The 24,168-nt window shown below is 43.9% G+C and overlaps 1 protein-coding gene across 1 annotated transcript in view; it reads right to left on the bottom strand.

Moving 5' to 3' along the window:
* DLGAP2 (DLG associated protein 2) overlaps nt 1–24,168 on the bottom strand; it is a 1,782,978-nt gene that overhangs the window by 1,115,661 nt on the left and 643,149 nt on the right. The gene's annotated exons all lie outside the window — the stretch shown is intronic.

The following is a 24,168-nucleotide window of genomic DNA, read 5'->3' as shown; positions in this document are numbered from 1 at the left end:
AAGCAACGGATAACGAGTAACTGTTCAACAGAATACACAAAAACATCAAATATTATAACGTATTTTTAGTGTTCAAATGTCAGAATCTGTGAAACTCTGGATCCAAAGGATATACATTTCTACCATACGGGCAATCTTAGACTGATTGAGGGCAAATTTGCAGTTCTCACTTTTGAAGTGAATTTTGCACTGTCAACTACTGTAAATGAGCATTGGCTACGCCATGAGTTCTTGGTTCTTAAGGGCAGAGCTATTGGGTCTGCCAGTGTTTTTTTTAATAGTCACACTCCTTCTGACCCATTCGTACACAAGGTCATCAATTTTGCAGTGGGTTTTCTATTTAATAAAACCGTTGCAAGATGTCCTTGCTGAGTGTGCGTGCATCCTGAAGCATGGGCATGTGTGCTTCATGATGCATGCACGTGTGCATTGGGATGCATGTGTTCACGTGAGGCTTGAGGCATGGTAGCCACTTTCAATCTATCAATCTACCTAACATGGCAGGCGGCCATGTCAGACTAAAAAATTAGGAGTATAAAAACGAAGTAGGATAAAGTCATACTAGTGCAAAAAACACAAACCAAACAGCCCAGCAGTGCATTGCAAATGCTAGACTCTCCTTAAAAAATGTGAAGTGTGACAGGGAGCAAGTCAGAGAGTGGAGGAAGCGGGAAGGAAGTAAAAATAGTATGTTCAGGGCCAGGACAATAGAAAACAAGGTATGCACAAATGGAAATCAAGGACACAATCATCCCAGAAGCACTTTTCACATGCTGAACCCTCAATAAAAATAAAATAAATACTGAAGAAGTAAAGGGGTGTTGGACATATTAGGGAGAGATGGAGGGGACTAAGAAAAGAGGGGTCTATTCACAAAGGTCCATTTTTATTTCAGTAAATCTGCACATGCAAATTTACACTTACACTTTGCAGTAAATGTCTTGCTTTTAACTATTCATAGTTTCCAAGTGCAAATTAACTACAAAGTCTAAACTTACCTGTATCCACCCACTGAAAGTCGGTGAAGCCAAATGTACAAATGTAAAGTTACTACAGCCAAAAAGGACCATAAAGTAAGTCCAGCACCACACATGGCTAATCACTGGTACTGCAACACACTCCCATAGAAAATATTGGAGGCAGAGACGTAAAATAGACTAACGCCAGCAAATAATGTAATAATAAATTAATGTATTTTGAGTTTCTAAAAATATACAATATAGTCATCCAAACTTGAGGAAAAGGGCTGATCCAAAGCCCACTGTAAGGGCCTGATAATAAGTCAGGTGGAGAGGTATCCCCGGGTGGGATACCACTCCACCTAATCACGAATGGCCTGATATTGCAACACTTAGTTTTCCCAGGTGTGGGAACACTAGACCCAATTTTGCCAGCTTGTAAGATCACAGGCATTGACTGCAACAGCCTCCAAGCCTCCACCTCCGTGCTCAGCCAAGCTTACACTTTCCTGCCAAAACTAGTCTTCCCTTTTCATACCCTGCCCTCCTGCACCTTCACTCCACTCCCACCTCAGGGGAAAGCTACTGCTTCCGTTTATCAACTACCCAGAGCATGTCTAAATGGGTATGTTAAACCCGTCTGAATAGAGAATATTGTGCCAAATTCGACACTGTAATTCTGTGCATACGCAGTTCTTCCCCATCCCAATGGATCTAACTCCCAAAAATGCAGAATTCCATGTGGAGATACTAACTGCTAATTCTGAACGCTGTGAATCTCTGCATGGAATTCCTCATAACTGATAATCAGGGCCTATGTCCATGTTATGTAAATGAAACTAGAGTTATTGCCAACAGCTAGCTAAGCAGCCTATAGCCAACACCTAAAAAGATATTTGCACAAGCATGACCAATCAAAATATGTTTCTGTGCCACAGCTAGCTAGTACACATGTACGTTCAAGAGTGCTGCAGTGTACCCTAGCACCAATGCACAATTGTCACACACTGACGCAATTTGCCTATCACTGGGCCAATTTACATGACCTGGCTCTGGATCAGCCTTTAAGAATACAGCTTACTACATACAGGTTTTGCGAGTCTGTCGCTAAATGACTACTGCATATTGACATCTGAAATGGCACTTAGTTTTTTTATCCCTGGGCTCCTGCTAAGAATGGATTGGCAAAGGCACTGAATGAGAAATCTGTTTTCTGCCCTTCAGTTCTATTCTGTACACGCTGTCAAACTCCCCTGCTGCAATCCTTATGCCAACACTAATTAATGCCTTTCGTTCAGACGCCATAAACTTTGATATTTGTGTTCTGGATAAAAAATGAATGAGATTACAGTCTGCGGGGTCGGACATAACCTTCACTGCTGATTAAACGTCATTTGCCTCTGACTTGTCGGAGCCGCCGAAGTAGCCCAAAGAAGCAACTACTATCTAGGACATGAGAAAAAGACACATTGATAAAAAAAAAACAGGTGGTAATTGATTGGAGTCACAAAAACGTCTAGGCCGGCGCCTGCCTTGCTATCTGGGGGATATTCTACTGGGCCCTGCAGATGAAGCAGCCGCTTTGGTCGCCATTCAGAAGCACAGATTGAAATTCACCCTCACCGAGAGGAGGCCGTCGGTGATGAAACGCTGTGGCGTGCCGTCACTCACACCCTTATAGATTTGTGTAAGGCAAGCTCTGTGAACTGGGAAAAGGATACTTCCCCACATTGATCGTTTTAGTGTTTGCAGATTAGTCCGTCAAAACATCGGCCCCAGACAGGTCTAACCACAACCGACGCAATGCTCATATTACGAAACAATACAATCGCCAACCTCTACCTGCGCAACAGGACATTAGCTCCACGCCGGCCTTCCTATTAGATTAATTTCTCGTGAATACTTGTAGAATACCACAACTATGTTCATGCTGAAGAGCAAGACGCACTGGCAGCGCTGTGACGTGCATCAACGGTTGCCAGGGAAACTGCAAGGCATGGTATCTGCATCTAATCATCGAACACGTTATTACAGCACGATGCATACAGTTTGTGTTTACAAATATTTCTTTGGCTCTCATAGTCAAGTTGAGCATGAAAGCAAATACGTGAATCTATTCAGCTTATACACGGACGTAGACAGCTGCCTGAGATGGCATTATATCACGAATGACCCATGACTGTAGGTACAGAACACTATGACTATGGCTCCTATATCTGTGTCAGTCACTGTGGTTTGATTTACAGACACGTTTCTGCTTCCTTTCAGGGCACTGAACGCCATCATATATGATTTCATTCACACCAAAGTGGCTACTCAGAAGGAATATATATATATATATATATATATATATATATATATATATATATAGCCATATATATCTATATATATATATATATCTATATTCACTAAAAAAACCATAGGTTATAGACCATATATAGTTAGGAATTAGCATTTACAAAACCTTGAAAATTCACTGAAAAAACCATAGGTTATAGACCATATATAGTTAGGAATTAGCATTTAAAAAACCTTATTTTACTCACACAAAACCATTGAAATTCCATATATAGTTAGTTCCACTAACTATATATCGCGCACCCGCAATCCACTGCTGATCATGTCACATATTACATCATTCATGACATGGTCAGTGACATCACTGATGACATCACTGATGACATCTCAAATGACATCACTGATGACATCACTGATGACAACATCCAGTGACTGTATGTTTCTGTAAAGTTAAAATATGTCTTACATATTGAAGAATGAGTGGATGTATAAGTGTCTGGATGAAGGATTTAGTAGGTGCGTGACTGACTGTATGAGTGAGTGATTAAATGTGTCTCACTGAATGCATGGGTTAGTGACTAAACTGTCTTAATTTGTGCATCATTATGTCTGTTGTGATGTAAACTGCTGCATGTGTTGATCATTAGCTATACGAGAGGCTATATGTGTTATTGATTGGTTGCCCAAGTATTTGTATGGGAGATTGAGTTTGTGTAGGGGTGGCTGGGAGGTGTGTGACTCTGTGCATAGATGTGTGAGCAGTTGATTCACTAGGTGTATGAGTTCAAGAGTGCATGTGGAAACAGCTACATGGGCAGTTGACTGTGTGCATGAGTGTATTGATGAGTGAATGGATATCTCAATGCTACATGTCATAGTAAGTACATATGTAAAACACAGTACATGTGAGAGTTGGCATATATAAATAACTGTGCATGAGAGCCACTGAATGTGTGAGTGGTTGTATGGATCATTGTGAACTTGTATCAGGGATTGTATAAGAGAGTAAATATGTGTTAGTATATGTTTGAATAAGTAAGGTGTGTATAACTGTATAGTTGAAGAAATGGAGGTGAGATTGTTTCTTTGCATGACTGACTAGGTGTGTGAGTAACTCCATGGATGAGTGACAGTGTGTGAGTGTCTGTATACACTGAGTGTATCTAAGGTTATATTAGAGTCTGAAGAGGTTTATCGTATTAGCACAAGAATGATGTCAAATGAGATGTCATCAGTGATGTCATTTGAGATGTCATCAGTGATGTCATCAGTGATGTCACTGACCATGTCATGAATGATGTAATATGTGACATGATCAGCAGTGGATTGCGGGTGCGCGATATATAGTTAGTGCAACTAACTATATATGGAATTTCAATGGTTTTGTGTGAGTAAAATAAGGTTTTTTAAATGCTAATTCCTAACTATATATGGTCTATAACCTATGGTTTTTTCAGTGAATTTTCAAGGTTTTGTAAATGCTAATTCCTAACTATATATGGTCTATAACCTATGGTTTTTTCAGTGAATTTCAATGGTTTTTTAATAGCAAATATCATAAACTGTCGAATGTCAAGTACGTGGTAAGTAAAAACATTTTCGTGTTTATGCACACTGATCTGCTTTGAATGCTGCCCCCAACCCCTCATTTCTATTAGGAGTACTCTCTCTTTGCAGATAGTGAAGGGTAGTTAACGCAGGCCTTTGCCCCCGTTGTAATCCGTCGTGCCTGCTTCTCTCTCCATTTGATTGATTGTTCTCTTTGGTTCATTCTCTATTTACAAACAAGCACAGAGTCGCAATACTCTGTTTAGTCTTTGCAGATAGCGAAAAATCGTGTAAAAAAACAAAAGGAATCGAGCAAAATCAGTAGGCCACTAATGGGATCTCTTTTTGACCTCGCTAAAATAGAAACATTAGGAACAACCTGTTGAAAATAGCAATGTGTATGTACATAAGCGGCGTTCATTTGTGTTCACAGTACCCCTTGTTGATTGTTTGAATCGAGCATTGAATTGTTCGAAGTTGGTTCTCTTAAGGATCTTCTCTGCCTGCAAACGAGGAAGAATAGGAATATTCTCTCTCCCTTTGCAGATAGTGAAGGGTAGGTAACGCAAGCCTTTAACACGTCGTACCTATTTCATTCCTCATTGATTGATTGATTGTCCGAACATTGACTGTTTGGGAATTAGTTCTTTTTGGAGGTATTCCCTGTTTGCAAATAAACGTAGGAAAATCTTTGCAAGTAGTGAAAGGGTACGTAATGCGGACCTTTCTCCCCCGTTGTAATCTGTCATGCCTATCTACTCCCCACTGATTGATGCACCTGTTTCACCCGGACCATTTACTAGAGATAGGTCATCTGGCCCAACCAGAGAGCACCCCTAGTGAAAAGGACATATGCAATAATAACGAAGTGATCACTGTATCCTGTTAACAGAAACTTTAGCATGAAACAACCTGGAAAGAAAAGAATAGGAAAACGAAAATCAGTAGGCCACTGATGAACTTTTTATTAAATAACAAACAAAGAAACGATAACAATACGTAATGATAAAACCTATTATTGTCCTAGAAACAAGAAACGTTAGAAGTAAGCCCGTAATAAGAAACCTGAAAACATCGCCCCTCACTGCCCCAAAACGTGTCTGTCCCACCGCCTGCCACGGCCAAATAACGGCAAACTGGGAAAGATAGAAGTCAGCAGACATCCGCCCCATTCTAGAAACTTCCAAAGGGCAACAGGTTTTCGGCTACGCCCAGCCGGAAGCAACACATATAAGGCGGGTCCTGCTGCCACGCCTCGGCCAGGAGATCATCACGTAGGGTGTAGCCGGAGGAGAGGCCGAGGCCAGCGGGACCCGGCCAGGGGGATTGACAACACTGGAGAGTTTCAGGGGGGGGAATGTCCGTGTCCTCGACCCTCCCCTCTCTCTCCCAGTCCGGCCGCGGTGGCCCTTGAGAGTTGCAGGTTGTCCCTCCACACTCTCTCCCGGTCCGGCCACCAACGGCCGGGGGCTGGGGCCGACGGGATCCGGCTGCAGCCGATGAGCCAAGGAACCCGTTCATGAGGCCAGAGCAAAGGGCGTCCGGCCGCCATCCACCGGAGGTCCGGCCCGAAGACGGACTGGACATTTCTTCTTTCTTTTATAATGGCTGCGACAACACTGGGGGGGGATGTCTTGCACATGCCTCCGACCCCCCCCCCTCATCCTCATCGCCTGGTCCGGCCATAACAAATGTCAAGCGAGACGCCGTGGGGTGCACTGGGAGGGAGAGACGCTGCGAACAGGCCTCTCCCGCCTCCCCAGGTGGAGGCTTCCCAGCTGCACCCTCAGCGCTCCAGGCGCCCGGAAAAGGGTTCTTCCACTGTGGCAATGCTGCAACGTCTCGCCCGGCAGGGTGGAGCCCGTCCGCTCATTTGACCCCGCGATCGCCAGTAGCTACCGAACTCTCAAAATGGCGGTCGACCTGGCAAGAGCGGGCCCAGCATAAAGAAATGGCCCGGTCACTGGTTGACTCCACCACCGTAGTCCTCCACGACCTTGAAGATTCTAGAGGAGCCGCGGGAGTCTCCGACCCCCGCAGACACCCCCGATGGGGAATGACTGCCATGATCGCCCGTGGAGTGACGAAACTGTATCCGCGGGACGTCGGCGCTCCCATGCTGCCGCCAGCCTCAGTTTGAATGACTAGAATCCTGCAGACCTCAGTTCCGGTGAAAGCACAGTGTGACCCGGTAGGAAAAATTGTTGCACCCCCTCCCCTTTTTGACTGATAGTTCAAACCACCGATCCTTTCCTTTGCCCTTTCACCGGAACTTTGGACTGCCTCCCCCCTTTTACATTTTCTAGAGAAAACAAAACATTAACCACTACATTAGCATAGCAGTTGACACCAGAACTGTTTTCAAATTGAAAACCAACAACATCTTCAACAGAATCCTTTTTGTTTCTGCTGTGACCCTGCTACAGCACAGGCATTGTCCCCAGCAGTAATTCTGCAATGCCGGTAAGTATAGCTGTGGTGCCTACTGGACTCACTCACCCCCGCGGCGCCCCATGCCGTTATTTGGTGGGCGGCAACTTACTAGACATCACCTTCGTGACATCCAGATTTCAGCGCTTTCTGCTGCCTTGGAACTATTCGCACAACAGACCGCTACTGACAATCCAACCCCCGGGACGCCCCACGCCGGATACCCAAATCAGTGCGGCACCCAGGCAACATCTTCTGAATTTTCATAATTTGAAAGAACTAGTAACATGTCCTCATCAGGAATTTCCTCATGAAAAGTCTGCAATGATGATTCTTGTAACTCTATGGTCTCCAAACATTCGATAAATTCGCCATCAAGAGATTGATCAAAAAAATCATTCAAGTCATCTCCTCCTTGTGAGAATATTTCATTATTGGTGCTGTCAATTTCAATAAATGTATTGGATAATTCAAAAGAAATTGCCACGGTCTCTTCGTTGTTTAAATGTTTTTACTGTTTTTGTTTTGTTGTATATATTTATAAGTTATTAAAGTTTTATAATCCTACTACTTTGTTGGAGTGCTATATATTTTTAATATGACACATAATTGTAAAAACTTTGATGTACAAAGAGTCATCCCTGGAATCTTCCGCTTCAGGCTCGGTCCCCTCCCCAATCACAATACAGGATGGTTTTCAGATAGTAGGAACACGTGTGGTGTGACGGATCTCATCGGGTGTGGGCCTTGATCTACTATAACTCCTTTGAAGAGGGGTGATTCTTTACAGCTGGGGCCATAAACTACATCTGCAGGGCTAGCTGATAGCCTGGACAATCGGACACAGAGGAAGAGGAGTGTCAGAGGGTGCGGTAGTGAATAGGGCGAAAGGGAGGTGTCGGGCGGGCACAGAGTGTGATTCTCAGGGAAGAGCAGCGCAGATGGGGGGAGGTTTATTGCCCATGCATAAGACAGAGAGCGGGGGTGACCAGTGCCTGGGGAAGATGCTTGCGAGGGTGGGGAGCCATGCTACGAATCGACAGCGTGCAGAGAGTGGGTCTGGTCAAGGCATCTAAAATGGCTGCCGTGCACGACAAAAGTGTGGCATTTCAAAAAAGGCAAGATGGCGCAGACAATGTTTTTCAACACTTCCTCATTTCCTTCGAATCGAACGTTAACAGACGTTGGTGCATATTACCAAAGTTAAGCGATATTTATCGCTAACGATGCTTAGCAACGAATTTTTTACCGCTAAGCATCGTCAGAAATTATTGAAGATAAACCTTGCTATTATCAAGGTTTATCGCAAATGCGATAAAAAATGGCCGCAATGCATGAATATCGCTAAAAAGTCAGCGATATTCATGCATTACCGAGCTAATGCTCTTAGCCATGTTATCCACCTCCCATTGGATAACATGGCTAAGAACTGCTCAGGGCAGGTGTTAGTTTTTGGAGATATTCGCGCTTAGCGCGAATATCTCCAAAAGTTGGTAATAGGAGATAGATATCTTGCATGTTGTAATGCAAGTTATTGTGGTATATGGAACTCATACCATAATCTCTCAGGAAAGCAGAAACTGATCCTTTTGGGACCGCCTGAGAAGGCCTAGGAGGTGAGGGGTACTCTACTTTGCCCCCTTTTCACGTTCCGAACTATTTTATTTTACTCTCTTCTGTAATTACACAAAATGGCAGCGATAAGATGCATCAGAGACAGACAGTGAGAGAAAGGAGGCCGGAGATGAAGAAGAGATGTCAAATACACATTGGAGATAATATAGTGGGAGAAGGGAAGTAAATATGAGTAAACTTACCATGTAACATAAAAATGTTGCACTCTATACTATAAGTCTCATTTTATACTACAATCACTTCGCTACAACCTCATAAATTAAAAATAAAAATGAATAATGTCTCAAACAATTTTTGATTTCTAAATATAAATTTATTCTTCTGAATTTTCAAAATTTGAAAGAACTAGTAACATGTCCTCATCAGGAATTTCCTCTTCAATCATCTCATCTGGAATCTCCTCATGAAAAGTCTGCAATGATGATTCTTGTAACTCTATGGTCTCCAAACATTCGATAAATTCGCCATCAACAGATTGATCAAAAAAATCATTCAAGTCATCTCCTCCTTGTGACAATATTTCATTATTGGTGCTCTCAATTTCAATAAATGTAGTGGATAATTCAAAAGAAATTGCCACGGTCTCTTCATTGTGAGCCATTTTATTTTGAAATTGCTTGCTGTAAATTGCAGAAAAAAATAATCACTTTCATTTATCGTTTTTAGTAATACATAATATAAAACTACCTTTATCAAGTATTTAGTATAACAGAAGGACTGTAAATAAATAACAGAAAACATTTTTCAAATTATCTTCAAGTGTACAACATAGTTCCCCTTACAAATTAACAACTCACCTTTTTAAAAGTAGGAGAAGTGTTAGTACTGTGTAAATCAAACACCAGCAATTGACCACCAAAAATTCCTCACAAATGTACCTCAGACAGTAGTATCACAAAATGGCTGTGGTTTCCTCTCATTTTAGATATATACATAACCAATTAACTTTCATCACACACAAATACAAAACCAAAGTAACATTTTAATTGGTTCTAAATTTCAACACTTTCAAATGTGTTTTCCCCATGCAATTTTCCATAGGACATTTAGATACGTCTACAGCCTGAATGGCTGAACGGAATTACACCAAACTTGGCAAAATGGTACATCAAACCTAAGAGGTCAGGGAGGATCTACTATGCCCCCTTATGGTCATTTGCCCCTTCGCTTTGGCCTCCTCTTGTCTCTCGATCCTACCGAGAGACAAGATGGCGGCCGCTACGGACTGTTTGGAATGTTTACAGACGCCGGAGAACCAATCAGCTTCGCAAAGCTCCGTAACGCGAAAAGTACGTGAAGCGGAGCGCTGTTACAGATATATATCTTTTTTTGAACGTTAATTTCTCAAAATCCACTGGAGCACATATATTGAGACCTAGCAAAGGCACATCGGGCTACCAGTCCCTACAATTTTGCCAAGTTTCGTGCAAATCCATTCAGCCGTTCGATTATGATTATTTTTTTTTTTTTTTGCCCCGCGGGGCCCTTTTAAAACCTCCACAACAAACCTAGGGGGTCAGGGAGGATCTACTATGCCCCCTTATGGTCATTTGCCCCTTCGCTTTGGCCTCCTCTTGTCTCTCGATCCTACCGAGAGACAAGATGGCGGCCGCTACGGACTGTTTGGAATGTTTACAGACGCCGGAGAACCAATCAGCTTCGCTTCACAAAGCTCCGTAACGCGAAAAGTACGCGAACTGGAGCGCTGCCTGGTCCGCTGTTACAGATATATATCTTTTTTTGAACGTTAATTTCTCAAAATCCACTGGAGCACATATATTGAGACCTAGCAAAGGCACATCGGGCTACCAGTCCCTACAATTTTGCCAAGTTTCGTGCAAATCCATTCAGCCGTTCGGGCTAAAAGTGAGGCCAACCGCCCTATGGAAAACTCAATGTTAAAAACACGTTTTGGGACCCCCCTTTTTTCTCGGCCCCCCCTTGACGAACCCCCCCCAAATTTTCAGGGGCTGCTCAGAAACAAAATGTTCCATTTTCCTGACAATTTCAGCCAATTCCGTCCACAAACGCCAAAGTTATTAGACATAGAATTTTCAAAAATCCCATAGAGAAAAAATCCTAACTATATATACCTACTGGCGACCGCCAGTAGGTAATCTATATATATATATATATATATATATATATATATATATATAGATAGATAGATAGATAGATAGATAGATAGATAGATAGATATAAATCTCAGACAAAAAGAGCATGAATGAAAACCTCTCTCCAGAGGCTTGATCACATGACATGTTGCAAACACTGGTGAGGGTACTTATAGTTTAAAAAGGCGGGGAATAATGGCCACGCTCAGTGCAATGAAACTATGGAAACTGAAGAAACATTTACAATGGTACAATTTTGATTTGAATAAAAGACGCAGTGTCTAAAATCAATGTATAACCATTATAAAACCAACATACAATTATAATAAATATGTGCAAATATGCTTTCATAAAAATATATAAATATTTGAATAAATACATTTTACTTCATACTTGCTTTTTCAGCTTCTCAATATAGATTAATTGCATATATATCCCAAGTGGGTTATTATCTTATGTTGAACTAAATTATTCAATCAATTTGTAAACTATATACTCCTCACAGTGTAAAAACACAGTGCTGTGTGTGTGCAAATTCTGCTATAAAGTGTCATTTGTGCAAATGTTAAAATGGGGATGAAAGGTCAGCCTACTTTTAATCATTGTTTGCTATTGTTGTGCTATTTCCTCCCTGACAGGCCACAGAGCTGTATCATGATACCAATGTAAGGGCTGATTATTCCCATTACCACAAATTTTACTAAAGATTGATCTCCATTTTAAAACGGCCTTCGAACTATATGCAGGTGTACAGATCTTCACTAGCATTGAGACCAGCCGGAGTCTTACTATCGAGTTCCAATATATATCTGGTTTCTAGGAGGCGTAGTTGTGCTTCCCTATTTCCTCCTCGTTTTAATGGCAGTATAGTGTCAATTAAAAAATATTGTAAATGTTGGGGATCACTGTCATGTACATTTTTTCGAAATGACGGGCCACTGTATATGCTTGATCTTTCCCAGTGATGGCCCTGATGTGCTGCAGTATCCGTTTGTGGGCGGGCAGTCGGGCACTCCCCACATATCGCAGCCCACACGGACACTGCAGCACTTAAACTGCATAGTCTGTCTTGCAGGTAAGTCTCTTTTTGATAGGTACAAGTGTATCCTTGAATGGGACTGAAAAATGAGTCTTATTGCAGCCGTAACGGCATGCAACGGATCGCTAGCAGCCCGGTGGCAGAGGGCTTGTGCGCGACTGTTGGAGCGCTGCTGTTATTTATTTTTAACTCTTGCCCCATTCTGCTGATTGCGAGCAGTGTTACCTACTCTCCTGACTTCTGTCCTGCTGATCACGAGCAGCGACATTATTTTTAAAACCACCCTCACCTTTGTCCTGCTGACTACTAGCAGAGACGCTTACCTTTTAATCGGCCTGTCACCCTCCTAGTAGCCAAGCCCTCCGCTGTGGGCTGACCGCTTAACGGGGCTCCCCAGCGGCCGCGGCCGCCATCTTGGGTTGGGTAGGTCGGCGAGCTCGATCTTCGCCACACCCTCCTCGCCATCATCCTATTTAGGATCAATCCTCTCTCTTCTCCAGTGATCGCTAGCAGCCCGGTGGCAGAGGGCTTGTGCGCGACTGTTGGAGCGCTGCTGTTATTTATTTTTAACTCTTGCCCCATTCTGCTGATTGCGAGCAGTGTTACCTACTCTCCTGACTTCTGTCCTGCTAATCACGAGCAGCGACATTATTTTTAAAACCGCCCTCACCTTTGTCCTGCTGACTACTAGCAGAGACGCTTACCTTTTAATCGGCCTGTCACCCTCCTAGTAGCCAAGCCCTCCGCTGTGGGCTGACCGCTTAACGGGGCTCCCCAGCGGCCGCGGGCGCCATCTTGGGTTGGGTAGGTCGGCGAGCTCGATCTTAGCCACACCCCTCTCGCCATCATCCTATTTAAACACCTATTATGTGTCAGCGCAGCGGACGAGCGCAGCGGGCGCGTCGTAGGAGCGCCAGAGTTGCGCCTGAGTTAAGCCCGTCTGCGCCCGTCCGCGGCCGGCCGGGGCAAGGGGCACGTCACCCTGCCTCTCTCCTTAAATATTTCCGCTCCTCCCTCCTCATGTGTCACGATCCTGCTCTCCCTCCACCTGAGTCATCCCTTAGGCTCGCCACATTTGGCCTGCTTACTGCCCGAAAATCTTTTCCCGAGATTATCTATCCCCCACCCATCGCCAGGTCTCCAGCCCCGGGGCCCAGGTCCTGTACCTCCCCATCGGCAAGAGTTCTAAAATCCCCTCTGTCAATGACCTATCTCAACACCCGGTCCCTGGTCAGCCACCAGTCAGATATTTTTTACCTTCTGGGGTCTGAACAGCCGGATATCCTGTTCTTGACCGAGACCTGGTTAACAGACGATTCGTCCCCCGATATCCTGGCGGCTATTCCCTCGGGATATTATATATTACAAGCCAACCGTGCCTCTGGTAAAACTGGAGGGGGGGTTGCGGCTATCATAAAGCACCCGATCCACTTTTCCATTGTGCCCACTACCAGTATCCCTATGACCGACTGCCTGGTACTTAGACTAGAACAGCCTGGGTCATCCCTCGTTTGTGTCCTGGTCTATCGCCCCCCTCGACCTATGCCCAATTTTCCATCCCAATTTGGCGATCTTATCTCCCAGCTTACTATTAATAGCACCAATGTCTTGGTCCTGGGAGACTTTAATTACTGGCCGTCGGATGCCCATGAAACCCCTTGTTCTTTGGCCTTCTCAGACCTCATGTTAGGTCTAAACTGTACCCAGCACATTCATTTACCCACGCACATTAAGGGTCACACCTTAGATCAGGTTTGGACATCCTGCCTCAACATTTCTGCTCCTCTTGTTCTCCCCTGCCTTTGGTCAGACCACTCTTTAATTACTTTCACCCTAGCGATGCCCTCTCCTGCCACTAAGACCCTAGATACCAACTTCCTGGCCCGCAACTGGAACAGGGCAGACTTAAACGAATTTACATCACTTCTTAGCTCATCTGTCCCACCTACCACCAGTCCACCTGTCTCCATCGACTCCCAGACACTGAGCCTCACCCAATGGCTCACTTCTGCTGCTGATGTGGTAGCACCTTTAAAACTAGTCAGAGCTAGACGATGCCACGACGCCCAGAGGTGGTTCACTGAGGACCTGAGAGCCCAAAAACTTGGTCTCCGCCAGGCAGAACGGCGCTGGCGCCGGGGATATTCCCCCGAGACCAAGGAGATATTTTCTTCCCTGCTCAAAAAATACAAATCAGCCATAGCATCGGCCAAATTCCTCTATTTCTCTAATAGAATTTTAGGTTCCTCCAACAGATCTAAAGATATATTTTCAATTGTGGAGGAACTCTCTAACCCGGCCAGAGTAACCATCGCGCCCCTCCCCTCTCAATCCTTGTGCGACTCTTTGAATCAATTTTTTGTTGACAAAATTATTAAAATCAAAACTAGTATCTCTGTCCAAGCCCCGTCAACCCCTTCCCTCCTCACTCCCCCCACCAACTCCTCCAACTCTCACATCTTAATCCAGATCCCTCCCATCCTGACAACTAATTTCCTCTCTCTTTTGCACAAAGTCTCTTCCGGCTCTCCACGCGATTGTTGCCCTCCTTCGGCCCTTCGGGTAGCTTTCGCTTCTTGCCATGAACCCCCCCTGGCCCTCTTGAACAACTCTCTGACCACTGGGGAGGTCCCCTGCTCTTTTAAACAAGCTGAGGTGGTCGCTATCCTAAAAAAACCTCTGGCAGACCCCTCTATCATGAGCAACTCCCGCCCTATATCTCTCCTCCCTTTCCTTAGCAAAGTCCTGAAGTCGCATGTCACTCATACACTCAGTACTTTTGTCGAAGATTCACGTGTCTTGGACTCCAAGCAGGCCGGATTCAGACCTGCGCACTCCACGGAGGCAGTCATCCTCTCCGTGATGGATGAATTGCGCAGAGGGGCAGACGCCAACATCCGTCAGGCTCTGGTCCTCCTGGATCTATCGGCCGCTTTTGACACGGTCGACCATGGTATCTTGGTCGGCCGTGTCAGGGAGGCCGGTATCCAGGGCACCGCCCTGGCCTGGGTTCAGTCCTTTTTGACTGAACGCCAACAAGCCGTCAGATTGTCCCAGTTCTCTGCTACCCAGGTCGCGCTGACCTGTGGTGTCCCGCAGGGCTCTTCTTTGTCCCCTCTTCTTTTTTATTTGTACCTGGTTCCTTTACTTCGTTCCCTCCGTGAGTTTAATGTCGCCGCATTTAATTACGCGGATGACATACAATTGGTTTTTACCATAGACTCTTCTGACGATTCCATCACAACCTTCCAAAACACGCTTGGCTTCATCAGCAACTGGATGAGCTCAAACCATCTGAAGCTCAACCCCGACAAGACTGAACTGGTTCTTGTCGGGGGACCCTCCAATCCTTGGCAGCCGTCCTTCTGGCCTGCGAGTCTGGGTAGCCCTCCCTCCCCAGTGAACAGTGCCAAAAGCTTGGGTGTTGTCATCAGCAACAATCTTTCTATGACACCCCAGATCAGCGCAGTAGTGTCCGCCAGCCACTTTCAACTTAGAAAAATTTGAAAAATCTCTCGCCTACTTACCACTGAAGCCCTTACTCTGGCCTTGCTTGCGTTAGTCATCTCGCGACTCGACTACGCAAATGCTTTGTACGTAGGCATCCCTGATTACCAACTGAAGAGACTCCAGTTGATCCAAAATCAGGCTGCCCGCCTGATTTATCACCAACCCAGAGATCAACATGTTCGTCCCCTCCTTAATAGTCTCCACTGGCTGCCGGTATCCGCTCGCTGCAAGTTCAAGCTCGGCTGCATTATTTTCAAATCTCTCGCTGGTCAAGGCCCCCTCTTTATTTCTTCTCTTCTCCATCCGTACGTTCCTTCTCGCAACCTTCGGTCATCTCAGATGGCCCTGTTATCAGTTCCCAGATTCAAGAGGAAGAAACATGGTGGCCTCAGCTTTTCATTTCTGGCTCCATCTTTCTGGAACTCCCTTCCCTCCCCCCTCAGGTTGTCCCTTTCATATTCCGGGTTCAGATCACTCCTTAAAACCCTTCTTTTCACTGAGTCCTATCCTTAAATTCTGTTTCACGTTCCCCTTCACGTTCCCTCAGCTTAAGCGCCAAGAAACCTAATGGTGTTAGTTGCGCTAAATAAATTCTTTTAACATAACATAACATAACATGCCTTGCAGGTGAAACATTTCTTAAACCCCTTACTCAGTGCCATCCATGTACTAGGTACCGATACCTCTGGGCAATTGCTTACTAGCTTATTTGCCATTGATGGTGATTTCCTAAAGGTTAGTCCTGGTTTTTTGGTTACTAACCCCCCATGACAGGATTCCCTGCCACCAGGTTCCAGTTCTTATAGAAAATCTTCCTAATATCGTTATGTTGTCTGTTGAATGTTAATATGATTCTTGGCTGAATTTTGGACTCGTTCATTCCACTCCTCACTGCTTTGGATTTAGAGGTTAAAGCTTGGTCTCTTGATACTGCTCTTGAACGGTCTATAGCTCTTATGAGGACCTCCTCCGAGTATCCCCTAGCCAAGAATCGTATTCTGCTCCCTTCCTGGGCCATCAGACACGCTAGATCTGAACTACATATCCTCCTAATACGCAGCATCTCCCCGAAGGGAATACTGCTTATCCGGTGATGCGGGTGTTGGCTAGCCGCATGCAGTATGGTGTTACCTGCAGTCGGCTTCCTGTGTAATTTTGTGGCCAGGCCTGTGTTCTCCACATACACCTCTGTATCTAAAAAGCAGATTGATTTGGCATCAATAGTAGAGGTAAATTGTAGATTTAAGTTGTTATTATTTAATTCCTCCACAAATTGCTTTGCGTCTTCCTTTGATCCCTGCTAATCATAAACAGATCGTCTATCTATCTCAGGTAAATTGGTACATGATCTCGCATAGAAGCCTGGTGTTGAACCATGAGGACCTGCTCCTCCCACAGTCCCATGTGTAAACAATGCGAAACTGGGGGAGAAGCAGGCGCCCATAGCTACCCCCCTGATTTGCTGGTATACCTGGTTATTGAACAGGAAAAAAATCTGTTCTAGACAGATCTGTATCATTGATAACAGCATTTTGTTATGGGATGAAAAATTCATTGGATGCTTGTTCAAATAATGTTGTACTGCCTTCACTCCATCACAGTGTTTTATAGAGGTATATAATGAAGACACATCTAATGTCATTAACAGGCATTCTGAATTCAAAACAACATTGTTCAATTTACTAATAAAATCTGAGGTATCTTGTACATAGGAACATAGTCCTTTGACCCAATCCTGCTCGAAATAGTCCATATACTTCGAAATATTTTCAGTGGAACTATTGATGGCAGAAATAGTCGGTCGACCAGGGGGCATGTCCACATTTTTATGTACTTTGGGTATCAGGTAGAATGTAGGGACTACAGGATGATCTTTCTTGAGGAAACAAAATTCTTCATTGGAAATAAGATTGCCACTTCTCCATACCATCAATTTTGAATTTTGATCCTGCCATGCTGATTTAATGGCTAAAAAAATGCTTTTTCTGTAACATAAGGAATCCTGTAGTTGTGTCTCTGCTTCACTTATGTACATCTGGCGCTGCCATAAACCGATATTCCCGCCTTTGTCTGCTTGTCTAACAATGATGTTTTTGGTAGACTCAAGTTTTTTGATCAAAATATTGTAACTTTGATTTTTCTTGTTTATTGCAGCATGTTTTTTGTTCGTGGCAATGTATAGTTTTTTCAAGTCTTTGGTGATCAGTTCCTGATATACATTCAGGTTATCATGGGTCATGACCGGCTGGAAAACAGATTCGGGTTTGAAGGGAGTTCTCCATGATCCCTGATCTTCACTTGAGGTTGGCACTGACATGTCCATTGACATGTCCAATTCCTTCTGTAGTGACCAGATATCATCAAAGGCCGTACGGCGATGGACTACTTGGTGTTTCCAGTCGATTTTTTCTGTTGAGTTGCAGCAAAAAGAATTTTTATATATATCGATATATATATATATATATATATATTCACTGAAAAAACCATAGGTTATAGACCATATATAGTTAGGAATTAGCATTTACAAAACCTTGAAAATTCACTGAAAAAACCATAGGTTATACACCATATATAGTTAGGAATTAGCATTTAAAAAACCTTATTTTACTCACACAAAACCATTGAAATTCCATATATAGTTAGTTGCACTAACTATATATCGCGCACCCGCAATCCACTGCTGATCATGTCACATATTACATCATTCATGACATGGTCAGTGACATCACTGATGACATCACTGATGACATCTCAAATGACATCACTGATGAGATCACTGATGACATCTCATTTGACATCAATGACCACATCACTGATGATATCATTCATGTGACAATACAATGCATCTCCTCACGTTTTAATATAACCTCTGTTTCACCCAGTGTTAAATACAGAGTATAATTTTTGAAACCATTGACACACCAATACTAGTTACTACATACGTACTCACTGATTCCTACGTCTACACACACATTCACTCATTCACCCATACAATCATTCATACATACAATCACTCATCTTTACAACACTATCATATGCAGTCATACACCTATACAGACACTTACACTCTGCCACTCATCCATGGAGTTACTCACACACCTAGTCAGTCCTGTAAAGAATCAATCACACTTCCATTTTCTTGCCTATACAGTTAAACATAGAGCACCTTACATTTTCAAACATATACTAACACATACTTACTTTCTTATACAATCATTGATACAAGTACACATTGATCTGCACAGAGTCACACACCTCCCAGCCAGCCACACACACACTCAGTCTCCTATACAAATACTTGGACAATCAATCAATAACCCATATAGTTAATCATATAGCTACTGATCAACACATGCAGCAGTTTACAGAACAACAGACATAATGATGCACAAATTAAGACAGTTTAGTCACTAACCCATGCACTCAGTGAGACACATTTAATCACTCACTCATACATTCAGTCATGCACCTACTAAATCCTTCGTCCAGACACTTATACATCTACTCATTCTTCAATATGTAAAACATATTTAAACTTTACAGAAACACACAGTCACTGGATGATGTCATCAGTGATCTCATCAGTGATGTCATTTGAGATGTCATCAGTGATGTCATCAGTGATGTCACTGACCATGTCATGAATGATGTAATATGTGAAATGATCAGCAGTGGATTGCGGGTGCGCGATATATAGTTAGTGCAACTAACTATATATGGAATTTCAATGGTTTTGTGTGAGTAAAATAAGGTTTTTTAAATGCTAATTCCTAACTATATATGGTGTATAACCTATGGTTTTTTCAGTGAATTTTCAAGGTTTTGTAAATGCTAATTCCTAACTATATATGGTCTATAACCTATGGTTTTTTCAGTGAATTTCAATGGTTTTTTAATAGCAAATATCATAAGCTGTCGAATGTCAAGTACGTGGTAAGTAAAAACATTTTCGTGTTTATGCACACTGATCTGCTTTGAATGCTGCCCCCCACCCCTCATTTCTATTAGGAGTACTCTCTCTTTGCAGATAGTGAAGGGTAGTTAACGCAGCCCTTTGCCCCCTTTGTAATCCGTCGTGCCTGCTTCTCTCTCCATTTGATTGATTGTTCTCTTTGGTTCATTCTCTATTTACAAACAAGCACAGAGTCGCAATACTCTGTTTAGTCTTTGCAGATAGCGAAAAATCGTGTAAAAAAACAAAAGGAATCGAGCAAAATCAGTAGGCCACTAATGGGATCTCTTTTTGACCTCGCTAAAATAGAAACATTAGGAACAACCTGTTGAAAATAGCAATGCGTATGTATATAAGCGGCGTTCATTTGTGTTCACAGTACCCCTTGTTGATTGTTTCAATCGAGCATTGAATTGTTCGAAGTTAATTCTCTTAAGGATCTTCTCTACCTGCAAACGAGGAAGAATAGGAATATTCTCTCTCCCTTTGCAGATAGTGAAGGGTAGGTAACGCAAGCCTTTAACACGTCGTACCTATTTCATTCCTCATTGATTGATTGATTGTCCGAACATTGACTGTTTGGGAATTAGTTCTTTTTGGAGGTATTCCCTGTTTGCAAATAAACGTAGGAAAATCTTTGCAAGTAGTGAAAGGGTACGTAATGCGGACCTTTCTCCCCCGTTGTAATCTGTCATGCCTATCTACTCCCCACTGATTGATGCACCTTTTTCACCCGGACCATTTACTAGAGATACGTCATCTGGCCCGACCAGAGAGCACCCCTAGTGAAAAGGACATATGCAATAATAACGAAGTGATCACTGTATCCTGTTAACAGAAACTTTACCATGAAACAACCTGGAAAGAAAAAAATAGGAAAACGAAAATCAGTAGGCCACTGATGAACATGAACTTTTATTAAACAACGAACAAAGAAACGATAACATAACGTAATGATAAAACCTATTAATGTCCTAGAAACAAGAAAACGTTAAAATATGCCAGTGGTGAGAGACCAGAAAAACAGTAAGAGAAACCAAATCACCCCTCGCTGTCCCACCGCCTGCCACGCCAAAAAAATCGATAGACTAGGGAAAATGCAAGTCAGTAGAACATCCACCCCCACTCTGGAAACTTCCAAGGTGGGGCAGAGTTCCGGCTACGCCCAGCCGGGAGCAGCCCATATAAGGCAGGTCCTGCTGCCACGCCTCGGCCAGGAGATCCTAACGTAGGGTGTAGCCGGAGGAGAGGCCGAGGCCAGCGGGACCCGGCCAGGGGATTGCCTTTACAACGCTGAACAGTTGCAGGGGGGGGGAATGTCTCCTCGACCCTCCCCTCTCTCTCCCAGTCCGGCCGCGGTGGCCCTTGAGAGTTGCAGGTAGTCCCGCCACATGCTCTTCCGGTCCGACCACCAACGGTCGGGGGGCCGAGGCCGACGGGATCCGGCTGCAGCCGATAAACCAAGAAACCCGTTCATGGGGCCAGAGCCAGGGGCGTCCGGCCGACATCCACCGGAAGCCCGGCCCGAAGACGGACGGGACACTTCTTTCTTTTATAATGGCTGCGACAACACTGGGGGGGGATGTCTTGCACATGCCTCCGACCCCCCCCCCCCTCGTCCTCATCGCCTGGTCCGGCCATAGCAAATCTCAAGCGAGACGCCGTGGGGTGCACTGGGAGGGAGAGACGGTGCGAACAGGCCTCTCCCGCCTCCCCAGGTGGAGGCTTCCCAGCTGCACCCTCAGCGCTCCAGGCGCCCGGAAAAGGGTTCTTCCACTGTGGCCATGCTGCAACGTCTCGCCCGGCAGGGTGGAGCCCGTCCGCTCATGTGACCCCGCGATCGCCGGTAGCTGCCGAACCCTCAAAATGGCGGTCGACCTGGCAAGAGCGGGCCCAGCATAAAGAAATGGCCCGGTCACTGGTTGACTCCACTACCGTAGTCCTCCACGACCTTGAAGATTCTAGAGGAGCCGCGGGAGTCTCCGACCCCCGATGGGGAATGACTGCCATGATCGCCCGTGGAGTGACGAAACTGTATCCGCGGGACGTCGGCGCTCCCATGCTGGCGCCAGCCTCACTTTGAATTACTAGAATCCTGCAGACCTCACTTCCGGTGAAAGCACAGTGTGACCCGGTAGGAAAAATTATTGCACCCCCTCCCCTTTTTGACTGATAGTTCAAACCACCGATCCTTTCCTTTGCCCTTTTAACGGAACTTTGGACTGCCTCCCCCTCTTTTACATTTTCTAGAGAAAACAAAACATTAACCACTACATTAGCATAGCAGTTGACACCAGAACTGTTTTCAAATTGAAAACCAACAACATCTTCAACAGAATCCTTTTTGTTTCTGCTGTGACCCTGCTACAGCACAGGCATTGTCCCCAGCAGTAATTCTGCAATGCCGGTAAGAATAGCTGTGGTGCCTACTGGACTCACTCACCCCCGCGGCGCCCCACGCCGTTTTTTGCTGGGCGGCAACTTACTAGACATCACTTTCGTGCCATCTAGATTTCAGCGCGTTCTGCTGCCTTGGAACTATTCGCACAACAGACCGCTACTGACAAGAATATTTCATTATTGGTGCTGTCAATTTCAATAAATCTATTGGATAATTCAAAAGAAATTGCCACGGTCTCTTCGTTGTTTAAATGTTTTTACTGTTTTTGTTTTCTTGTATATATTTATATGTTATTAAAGTTTTATATTCCTACTACTTTGTTGGAGTGCTATATATTTTTAATGTGACACATAATTGTAAAAACTTTGATGTACAAAGAGTCATTCCTGGAATCTTCCGCTTCAGGCTCGGTCCCCTCCCCAATCACAATACAGGATGGTTTTCAGATAGTAGGAACACGTGTGGTGTGACAGATCTCATCGGGTGTGGGCCTTGATCTACTATAACTCCTTTGAAGAGGGGTGATTCTTTACAGCTGGGGCCATAAACTACATCTGCAGGGCTAGCTGATAGCCTGGACAATCGGACACAGAGAAAGAGGAGTGTCAGAGGGTGCGGTAGTGAATAGGGCGAAAGGGAGGTGTCGGGCGGGCACAGAGTGTGATTCTCAGGGAAGAGCAGCGCAGATGGGGGGAGGTTTATTGCCCATGCATAAGACAGAGAGCGGTGGTGACCAGTGCCTAGGGAAGATGCTTGCGTGGGTGAGGAGCCATGCTACGAATCGACAGCGTGCAGAGAGTGGGTCTGGTCAAGACATCTAAAATGGCTGCCGTGCACGACAAAAGTGTGGCATTTCAAAAAAGGCAAGATGGCGCAGACAATGTTTTTCAACACTTCCTCATTTCCTTCGAATCGAACGTTAACAGACGTTGGGGCATATTACCAAAGTTAAGCGATATTTATCGCTAACGATGCTTACCAACCAATTTTTTACCACTAAGCATCGTCAGAAATTATCGAAGATAAACCTTGCTATTATCAAGGTTTATCGCAAATGCGATAATAAACGGCCGCAATGCATGAATATCGCTAAAAACTGAGCGATATTCATGCATTACCGAGCTAATGCTCTTAGCCATGTTATCCACCTCCCATTGGATAACATGGCTAAGAACTGCTCAGGGCAGGTGTTACTTTTTGGAGATATTCGCGCTTAGCGCGAATATCTCCAAAAGTTGGTAATAGGAGATAGATATCTTGCATGTTGTAATGCAAGTTATTGTGGTATATGGAACTCATACCATAATCTCTCAGGAAAGCAGAAACTGATCCTTTTGGGACCGCCTAAAAAGGCCTAGGGGGTGAGGAGTACTCTACTTTGCCCCCTTTTCACGTTCCGAACTATTTTATTTTACTCTCTTCTGTAATTACACAAAATAGCAGCGATAAGATGCATCGGAGACACACAGTGAGAGAAAGGAGGCCGGAGATGAAGAAGAGATGTCAAATACACATTGGAGATAATATAGTGGCAGAAGGGAAGTAAATATGAGTAAACTTACCATGTAACATAAAAATGTTGCACTCTATACTATAAGTCTCATTTTATACTACAATCACTTCGCTACAACCTCATAAATTAAAAATAAAAATGAATAATGTCTCAAACAATTTTTGATTTCTAAATATAAATTTATTCTTCAGAATTTTCTAAATTTGAAAGAACTAGTAACATGTCCTCATCAGCAATGTCCTCATTAAAAGTCTCCAATGATGATTCTTGTAACTCTATGGTCTCCAAACACTCGATAAATTCGCCATCAAGAGATTGATCAAAAAAATCATTCAAGTCATCTCCTCCTTGTGACAATATTTCATTATTGGTGCTGTCAATTTCAATCAATGTAGTGGAATCATTCAAGTCATCTCCTCGTGACAATATTTCATTATTGGTGCTCTCAATTTCAATCAATGTAGTGGAATCATTCAAGTCATCTCCTCCTTGTGACAATATTTCATTATTGGTGCTGTCCATTTCAATCAATCTAATGGAATCATACAAGTCATCTCCTCCTTGTGACAATATTTCATTATTGGTGCTCTCAATTTCAATCAATGTAGTGGAATCATTCAAGTCATCTCCTTGTGACAATATTTCATTCTTGGTGCTGTCCATTTCAATCAATCTAATGGAATCATACAAGTCATGTCCTCCTTGTGACAATATTTCATTATTGGTGCTCTCAATTTCAATCAATGTAGTGGACAATTCAAAAGAAATT

The sequence above is a fragment of the Lissotriton helveticus genome, chromosome 6 (assembly GCF_964261635.1).
Source record: "Lissotriton helveticus chromosome 6, aLisHel1.1, whole genome shotgun sequence".
NCBI classification, from domain to species: domain Eukaryota; kingdom Metazoa; phylum Chordata; class Amphibia; order Caudata; family Salamandridae; genus Lissotriton; species Lissotriton helveticus.
Note: the sequence above shows the minus strand (reverse complement) of the source record. Positions and strands in the feature narration are given on the sequence as shown.